This window comes from Microtus ochrogaster, chromosome 4 (assembly GCF_000317375.1).
Source record: "Microtus ochrogaster isolate Prairie Vole_2 chromosome 4, MicOch1.0, whole genome shotgun sequence".
NCBI classification, from domain to species: Eukaryota; Metazoa; Chordata; class Mammalia; order Rodentia; family Cricetidae; genus Microtus; species Microtus ochrogaster.
In genome coordinates, this window is record NC_022011.1 from 31,541,023 (window position 1) to 31,551,395 (window position 10,373).

Here is a 10,373-nt window from a genome sequence, read left to right on the forward strand (position 1 = left end):
TCTCCCTCCCTCCCTCCCTCCCTCCCTCTCTCTCTCTTACACACACACACACACACACACACACACGTTTTTTTCGAGACAAGGTTTCTCTGTGTACCTGGCTGTTCTGGAACTTGTTTTGTAGAGCAGGTTAGCCTTGAACTCCAAGATCTACCCATCTGAGTTGGGATCAAAGATGTGAGCCACAACCACTAGGCTTTTTTTTCAGTCTAAGAGTAAAAAGTAAATCTAAGAGCTTCATCTGTAATTTCAGGATCCAGATAGACATGTTCCTTCTTCAGGCAGAAACAAGCTACCTGGATGGCGTTTCACTCCCAGTCAAAGCTGAGAACTGACAGATTCCTCTATGCACCCCATTGGCTGTGCTTCCAGTCTACTGAGCCTGGAGAGCAGGGGCTGTGTCGGGCGGAGCCAGCTTCAATAGGTCTGCTGACTGGCTCAGCCAAGGGCAATGTCCACGGTCAGCAGGCACGTGGATGCAGGAAGAACCCAGGTGCTCAGCTTGGGCTGGACGCTGAGGGCTCACCCACAGGCACCCACACCTCATGTTCCCATGGGCATTGTTCTGTTCCTCGCCACGCCCCGATTATGAAGCAATCGGCGGCAGGATAGGCGGTGCTGCTCTCTTATTGTAGGGCCGAGCTAGTGCTGTAGCAGGTTTATTGCTGACCATAGTGTGAGCACAGGAGACAGGGATTGCTTCAGCTGTCTGCGATTGGGTGTTGGGGCTTAGTGCTGGTAGTCCTCTACAGTGGAGGCCTGGGCTGGGATTTTCCTCATGTCTGTCTATTCAGTGTCTGATATCTGGCCATGCTCAATGAATTGATCCTCTTATTTAACATGGGGTCCAATTCTCAGTCTCTCTTCTCTTGGGTATGCATTCATCAGCTGATGAAACTTAATTTATATAGGTCACCAAGTTTTCTCTGAACTCCGGACTCCTGTGTATGACTGTTTGGTTGATATACCCAATAAGACACCCCCTGGACTACCAGACTTTGAATGTGCAAGGCAAGTTCTGAATTGCCCCATAAAACTATTATTTGCTGACATCTTCCTTGTTTCAGACGCCAATTGCTTCAGTTTACCAGGCCACTGTCTTTGGAGCTGTCCTTCCCACTCCTGTGTGTGTGCAAATCCAAGACCCGTGGAACCAGGGGGATCTTGCTTGCTCTACCTTCAAGGCAGGTCCCAAGCCTGGCTTCTTCTTGTCCCCTACAGTCTCCCTATCAGCAACCCAAGTCACCCCACGCTAACTTCTCAGATCTGTTCCAAAGCCTTCCAGGTCTGTGTTGAATTGACCCCATCATAATCATGGCCTGTCCCCACTTACCTTTTCTTTGTCTGGGTGGCATCTCTCCCTTCAATGTCACAGGACCAGACGGACAGTTCCTGCTGTCAGATTCTAGCTCTTAACTCTTCCCCTAGATGGATCCACCTTCCCAAGCATGCAGAGCTGCCCGAGTCCACATCACGCCCCTGGGGCAGCTACTGTGTGATGGTGTCTTTCCCAGCACTGTCCATCTGTTTGTGTCAAATGTCACCTCTGAATACCAGCTCCTTGACGAAGAGGTTGGGTACTTGCTGCCACGTTTCAGGGTGCCAAAAAGATGCGACTGAATGTGGGAACCAGAGAAGTTCCTCCCACTACCTGAGAAGAAAGGAAAACTCATGGCAAATGTAAAAGAATTCCCCTTTTCTCACCCATCACTGGTTTCATTAAGGTGAAACTGACAAAATGTTACAGTGTATAACATGATGTCTTGATATGGACATATGTTACCACAATTTATTACATAATCCAGGCTGGCCTCAAACTTGCATGAGTCCATTTGACTTCTCCTTGTGAGTGCTGGAATTACAGGTGTTTGAAATTGTGTGTGTGTGTGTGTGTGTGTTTATAAACGTTTAGAATCAAATGTCAGTGGTTGTGGTGGTTTGAATAAAAATGACCCCCATGTACTTATATGGAGTGGCATTATTGGAGGTGTGACCTTGTTGAAGTAGGTGTGGCCTTGTATGAGGAAGTGTGTCACAGGGGGTGGGCTTTGAGATTTCAGAAGCTCAAGCCAGGCCTAGCATCTCACTCCCTGTTCCTGCTGCCTTTGGATCTGAATGTAAAACTCCCAGCTACCTCTCCAGCACCATGTCTGCTTGAGTACTGCCATGCTTCCTTCCATGACAATAACGGACTAAACCTCTGAGCTATAAGTCAGCCTCAATTAAATGTTTTTCTTCATAAGAGTAACTATGGTCATGGTGTCTCTTCACAGCTAACAGAAACCCTAATTAAGATCGTGGTTCTCAAATGCCCAACACATTATCATTACCCACAGGCAAATTGCTATAACTCAGTCCTGCTGGTCAAGACTATATCCTAGAAACTGCGTTCAGAGCTGGGGACATTGTTTAGTGAATAAAGTGTGTTGCGGGATATTTGTTTACACTATGAAGATGTGTCTGATTGGTTTAATAAGGAGCTGAATGGCCAATAGCTAGGCAGGAAGAGGTTAGGCAGAACTTCCAGAGAGGAAGAGGACGCTGGGAAGAAGAAAAGTGGAGACGCCAGGAGACACAGAAACAGTAGGATGGGCAGGAGGAGAGGTAACAGCCACGAGTCACGTGGAAAAATGTAAATTAATATGAAAGAGTCAGTTAGGAACAAGCCTAAGCTACTCCAAGCTTTCATAATTAATGTCTCTGTGGTCATTTGTGAGCTGGCAGCCAATAAAAAATCTTGATACAAAGGGGACCTGCCACATAAGCCTGACAATCTGAGTGTGAGCCCGGGAGCCCCTATAAAAGTATACGTAGAGAATCGACTCACAAAGTCGTCCTCTGACCGCTATTCGCGTGCTCTGGCGTACATATTCCCCCACCCACTACACACCACACACACAATAACAAATCAAATTTTAAAGGGTTCAAAAGCTGGGCTGAAGAGATGGCTCACAGTAGGAGGCGATACTTCTGCAGAGTACCCGAGTTTGTTTGGTTTTGGTTTTCTGAGCCAGTTTCTCTGAGTAGCCTTGGCTGTGCTGGAACTCGCTCTGTAGACCAGGCTGGCCTCAGACTCTCTGATCCGCTTCCCTGTGCCTCCCGAGTGCTGGGATTAAAGGTGTGAGTCACCACACCCGGCTGGAAGACCAGAGCTTTATTTCCAGCATCCACGTCAGGTGTCCCACAACTGTGACTCTGGATCCTACACTTCGGGCCTTCAGCGGCACCAGCATCCACGTGAATGTATCCATGCATGTATGCAGCATTTAAAAAATAAAATCAGAAGAAACTCTATGGCCAATTAGCATTGCTTCTGAAGCTTTCCTACAGTGGGCAAAGTTTTTTTATTGACTTTGGATGTGCAGTCATACTTTCATTTTCTGCAGCATTAAGCACAGCCTCACAGAGGCTTGCAGAGGCTCACAGAAGCGTTCACTGACACGGGTTGGGGCAAGATAAACAATCTCACCCAGGTCCGTTTGCTGTGCCGTATATTTCAGACTGCACTCATGAATCTGTGTGCTGCACACTCGGGCACCCTAAACAACCCTGAGCTACACTCTCTGAGAAACAGTTTTCTCCACTGATAATTTGTGGTTCCCACATTGAAGGGATTGTGTCCTGCGTAAGACTAGAGAGGATGGAACTGGATGTTTAGGTTCGGTCAATTTCTCAATAACTGTTGAAGTTCAAGGCATTGGCATATGAATTTCATTCTTTGGTTGAAAGAATAACTATCAAACAAGATCATCCAACTTTCTAATTTTCAAAGGGAAACGTGCTGATATTCTATTATACAAAATTTATAACAGCATAATTAAAATGCTATTGGTTCAAATGATAAAAAAAAGAAGAAGAAAGAGAGCAGCAGTCTTCCTGAGATGCTGTCTTCAGTGTATAAAACTGAAGGAGTAATAACAGGCTCAGAATCTGTGCGTGCGAGCTTTGGAAGATGCGGTGGCTGTAAAGCGTACACTTGGGATTATCTGGGAAGAGGCAGTCTGTTTGGATCCAGGATTGTGCCCATCAGTTGCTCTCCTGAAAGGTCAACTGTGTCCCCATCCAGACTTCCTTTCACCTTTCACACTTCCACGGCCCTCTGTGGCCTGTCTGATCTCAGTTAGTTCACAAGGATCTTTGGACTTCCATAACTACCACCTCCTTGAAGCCAAGGCCTCACTTCTAAGTGAGGTTATACTCAAGAGTCTCGTTTACGTGTAATGATCCCAGTTCATGAGTTAGGTTCCTCCACTCGGTGATGCAGCTAACAGTAGTGACCCCCGGTCAGCTAAACTCTCTCTTGGTATAAAGTCCATGTGAAGCAGATTTGCCTCGGAGGACATTCTTTAAGGATAAGCACAACCGAGAATACTGGCCCTGGGCACAGTAGACTCCGCTTCCTTCTCGGAGGTGGACGTGGGCAGACCAGACAGCATCTGAGTGTCTATACATTCCCTCTGTTGCCGAGGACCCAGCAGGGAGGGTTGGCAACTCTGTGGTATCCTAAAGAAATCCTTTGGTTTCCCTCCATTCCCATCATCTGGAGGAGTGATTTGTTGGGGACAGAGAGTCCCGGGAGAGGTGGGGCAGTCTGAGTCTCAGAACTTCTGGCCCACAATCATGGTTGCTGGGACTCGCTGACTGGTCTGTTCTTATCTTCACGGTGGCTGCAAAGAGAAGGGAGGTCAAGGTTTTGCAATAACTAGGAGGAGTTTCTTAAGAGTTCTTATTATCCTGGAGGGCTTGGCAGTTGGAAAGTGTTTGCCTGGGAGTTTCTGCGGAGGGTTTAGGAGTTGGAAGCCTATCAATTGCTATAAAGGTCTGGGAGAGGGGTTATTTTGTGGGGCAGGGAGGGTCAGACAGTTGGGTGTCCCCCCACACCACCCAGGGACACTGTGGATGGACACAGGCAATGGAACTAGCCTTTCTCTCTTGTGTGGGTGAACAGATGAGCTGGAACAGCTGGAAGGACCCAGGGCAGGAATCCTAAAGAGCAAAACCAACCAAAACTGAGGAAGGAAAGGTGCCGGCTGAGTGGCTGGATGCCGTGCTAGCTCAGCGTGCTTTGCAGCCTGCAGGCCCAGCATGTTTCCTCTGGCCGTGTACCTGATGTCCCTCCAAACCCTCCCCGGGGCTTTCATTTTTTTCTACCGGAAGTTATGTGCATGAATTGCCATTTACTTTTTTTGTAATAATCTTGCCAAACCAGTTAGGTTGGTTTAAAATATCAAACACCTAAAATAACACTTGTGGAAGATGATGCCCATATGAAAATAAATATTAGATATGTGCATAATGTGTGGCAGAACTTTCCGAGAGGTGTTCCTGGAATAGCGTTGCACCAGCAGGGCTTTGGTTACTCAAATCACATTAAACTTTTACGATAAGAGGATTGTCTAATCCGTGGGATGGACAACACGTGAGTCACCCTGTGCCGGTCTAAAGCAAACAGCTCTCCACAAAGTCCCGTTTAGTATGAGTATTTCTAACCACTACAATTTTGAAATATAATGTGGTTTCCAGAAGTAGAGAGAGCACACGCGTTACTATGAAGACCGGGGTGAAGTCATCTTTCAGATGAGAACCTCCTGACCACCTCCATGCTGGATGTGACAACTTCCCTCAAGCCCGCAAACATCCAGCATCGCTGGTTTCTCTCATCTCTGATCTTCACACTCCCCTCATCGGACAGCTCATACTTTTCTCTGCCTCGCTTCTTTCACTTCTGAACATGGTGGGAAGATTCATTTTTGCTTGCTCATTTTCATTGTGGCGTGTGTGTGTGTGTGTGTGTGTGTGTGTGTGTGTGTGTGTGTGTGTATTATGGTGTGTGGTGTGTGAATTTGTTAGTGGGTATTTTATACATGTGTGCTCCTGTGTTTGGAAGCTAGAAATGTATGTTGAGATTATTTCCACATTTATTTTTTGAGACAAGGTTTATGCTGAGCCTGAAGCTCATTGATTTAGCTTGGCTGACTAGCCAATGAGTTTCAGGGATCTGCCTGCCTCTACCCATACAACATGGAGGTTACAGGCGACCACTGGCATATCTGGCTTTCCTGGGGTTTGAACTCAGATTCTCACACTTGAGTGGTAAGCACATTAATTCACTGAGCTGTCTCCCCAGCCCTATCCGTTGTTTTCTTTCTTTCTTTTTTTTTTTAATATTTATTTATTACATATACTCTGTCTGTGTGTCTGCCTGCAGGCCAGAAGAGGGCACCAGACCTCATTACAGATGGTTGTGAGCCACCATGTGGTTGCTGGGAATTGAACTCAGGACCTTTGGAAGAGCAGGCAATGCTCTTAACCGCTGAGCCATCTCTCCAGCCCCCTCCGTTGTTTTCTTGATTGAATGGTGTAACATATGTTTTATAGCTACTACATGCATTTTACTGCTTGGGATAGCTGGTTTGTTTCATTGCTACATGTATTTATAAAGGCACAGACATGCATTGATCACCAAGGGAGGTTCACAGATATGAGTGGGTCGAACCCCAAAGTCATCATATGGGAAGATGCTGTGTTAGAGGGCTGCTGTGCATTTATACTATCAAAAATATTAACTAGGCAATGAAGTTTTGAGTTTATTACTGCAACACAGCACGTCTTACCCAACTAGTAAAAAGGATACAGACATTTTCCTTTCAGAAATGCTTCCTGCCAGTCAACACTGATGATTGAGTTTGCACTTAGAATTTTATGGTTCTAATGAGAGCTCTTGATTTATTAATCCTAATTATAAACAAGGGGATGGTGGGTAAGGAGCCAGTGCTCACAAAGGGCCCTGTGTTGGAATCCTTTTCCATGACACTGGGAGCTGTGACTTTGCACAAAACCACTGGATGCCCTGATGGCAGCTTGGGGTCATTTATATGGTTTCCCTATCTTCTCTTTAAAAAAATAAAGAGAGAAAAGAAAAGTTTACTGTTTCTTCTCATTTTTCTCCTCAGCATCAAAATGGACAAGGAGACTAAAGGCCTGTATTGGTTGTGTCCAGGACATGAGGAGACAATACCAGTGTCTCCTCATGGGTAACAACCACCGACCTGGGTCCTAACAGCTTGGAGAGACCTAATCAGCCATGAGGGCACGGTTGCACATGCGCAGTTCAGTTTCATAAAAATGTCGTAAGGGGCTTTCGGGGCCAGGAGGGATGTTCAGAATTGGCAGAGGACCCTGTGGAGATCAGAACTTAAGAACTAAAATTCTGGGCTGAGCACGGTGGTGCAGGCCTTTTGTACCAGCACTCAGGAGGCAGAGGCAGGTGGATCTGTGAGTTTGAGGCCAGCCAGAGCTATTAAGAACAATAAATCAGATACAATATTAAGTATTTAAAGTAAGAAACGCACAAAAATGTTACATGTTTTAAAAGCTAATGAGTAACGAAAGCATCAACAAGATTGTCAGAAAATGTCGTATTTCTATGGGACTTATTTACCTGACACAACTTTATCGCACAGACTCCGTTCCCAGAACTTTTTAGCTACCGACTCTTTGACTCCTTCAAGTTCCAGATCCATTTCCTGTAGGAAGAGCACAGACACACATGACTTTGTGCTTTGTGAGACAACTACAGACTTGCCGCCTTACAAAAACCGGGATTCAGATCAACACTTAGCAATTGTATCCCCTGCCTGCAGACGTGTTCCTGACACTTTGACCAGACAGGGCTGAGCTTGCCGAACCCACCGGCATGTGGGTTTGCTTGTTTGTTGTTTTGCTTTGTTGTAAAGCGCTGCTCCGCTGGGACTCCTAGTTCCATCCATCGCAAGTTCCACCGCTCTTTGCTCCTGGATCCTCCAGGGCGGAGGAAAGATAAAGTTGACAAGACTCCCAGAGGGTGGCAGTTCAGCCTTGGCCACTCTTCCCACACCTGTGTGGCTAGTGTCTGCAGTCACAAATGAGAAGTGAAGTATATTACCTACCAGGAGGAATGGCTCAGGTTCATGCCAGCAGCACGAGCTCTTGGCTTCCGATGACCCCAGTAGTAAGTGGTCCCGTGCCACCTCCTTTATCTCTCTCCTCCTGGTTCTATGTCTCATGAAACACAAACAAAATGACTCTCCAGCCTAATTTTCCTTGGCTTGCTTCCCCCAATGTTCAGAGCTACTTCAAGGCCACTCCATAAGACCGAGACTTAGACTTAAAATGGATAATGGGCTCAACGCACAATTGTTAAAGTAGAAACATTTTGCAACATTTACAGAAACATAGTATCATGTACCCATATTGTCAGATCTCACAGTAATACCAAGCAAACGCTTGCAGCTAGACATGCCTAGAAGTTAGTATTACAGCAATACTTTTTTTGATTTTTGTTTTTGTTTTTTTAAGAAAGCATTAATGTAGTGTCAACCATCAAGGAGCCAGAAAGCACACTCAAATCTGTCTACTTGAATCCCGGAGCAGAGGAATTCAGGTGGCCCAAGGGTACAGGGCAAAAGAGGGCTGATGGTCTGAAACTCGGACTTTCCAGCCTTTTTGCTGCCCTAGTCTGTCCTGCTGCAGGAAACAGCATTCTAAGCTTCTTTTTTTTTTTTTTTTTGGTTTTTCGAGACAGGGTTTCTCTGTGGCTTTGGAGCCTGTCCTGGAACTAGCTCTGTAGACCAGGCTGGTCTCGAACTCACAGAGATCCGCCTGCCTCTGCCTCCCGAGTGCTGGGATTAAAGGTGTGCGCCACCACCGCCCGGCTAGCATTCTAAGCTTCTAATCAAGTTCCAAGACACCCTGTTCTTGTTCTTCAGATTGTGGGGGGAGGGGTTTTTTTGATTCCCCAGGCTCCTAAGGTTGTTTTAGGTCAGGTCCTAGGTTTCTATACCTCAGTTCTGAAAGTAGCTTGCATTGTAGTTTTAGGGTCTGACAGTACTGAGGCCTTGCTTTCTGCCAACCAGGATCCTGTATTAAAGACCTTTTAGGCAGGTGGTGGTGGCACATGGCTTTAATCCCAGCACTCCGCGGGTGAGGGGGCAGAGACAGGCAGATCTCTGTGAGTTCAAGACTAGCCTGGTCTACAGAGCAAGCTCCAGGACAGGCTCCAAAGCTACAGAGCAACCCTATCTCGAAAAACAAAAGCAACAATAACAAAAAACAAAAACAAAACAAAACTCACCTCTTGGCAAACCCACTTCTGTATTCCAATGGCCACACCATCTTTGGCAGTCTCTCTTGCATAACTTGCATATGGGACGCTAGTTAAGAGCCTGCCACCATCATTTCCTATGTGGAACTCAAACAAGTCGTCCAGTGTCTCTGTACTTCAGGTTGTCCTGACTGTAAAATGGAAGGAATTAGTTTTGGCAGAGCAGTTATGCAATATCAGGTACATAACAAGGCTCAATACTTACTAGCTCTTGCCTTTACTACTTCTCTTTACTACTGGCAAAAATAATATTCATGTTAACAGCATAAGGCTCTTCTTACACCAGAAGCAAGTCTGGAGCCCTGGCTAGGCACAGAAAGGGCAGAGAAAAGAGAGTGGAAGATCAACTATTTGTTTTTTAGATGACACTAATGCAGCCAAAATTGCACTTACGTAAAGACTGTAAGGAAATTTGCTGGACCATGAGTACATACAAGGTCACAGCATGCCAAAGAGAGGGAGCACTAACAAAAGGGGGGGGGGTCCTGCACCCAAGTGAGAACCAACGATTTTAAAAGAAAAATCATACAGTTGTCCGTAATCAGACTTTACTCCTGCTCAACAAGAGGACAAGCTGCCAGAACATTTATCTCTCTTCCTGGGGGACTGCTGAACCAGTGGGGGCTTACAGCACTGTACCCTTCCAAACCAAGACATTTACGTGGGGAGCAAGGGCAGCTGCGGGAACAGGGCGAGGAAGAACAGGGATCTGAACAAGAAGGAGGTTGTGGAGAAGAAAAAGAATAGGGGGCGACTGGAGAGAAGGAGCAGAGGGAGGAGAAAGGACCGGGAGAGATGGGGGAACACAGTAAGGATGGGTGGGCAGGGCCGGGGGAGCTGGAGGAGCAAGGGGAGGAAGGGAGGCTGAGAGAACTTGGGAAGAAGGCAGGAGAGGTGGGTGGGAAAGGTGAGGATCCGAAGCAGGGGCAGGGATAGCTTAGGGTCCGCGTGGGTTGGTGGTGGTGGGGGCAGTTCGACTAGCGGTACTGTTTCGAGACGCCAGCGTAGTACACAGGCACGGCGCGCAGACGGGGGCGCTGTGGTCTCGGATTGCAGAAGGTGCAGCCGGACCCGCCTCTTTCCCCGCCCGCCCGTGTCGCAGGGAAGCCCGGCGGAGCAGGCTCGGCCACATCGCGGCCGCGCGGGCACAGTCGCCCAGCAGAGTGCGGACCTCGCGCCGCCTTTGTCCGCCGGTGGCAGCTGGTCTCGCGGCGGCCGCCCGCGATGGCCC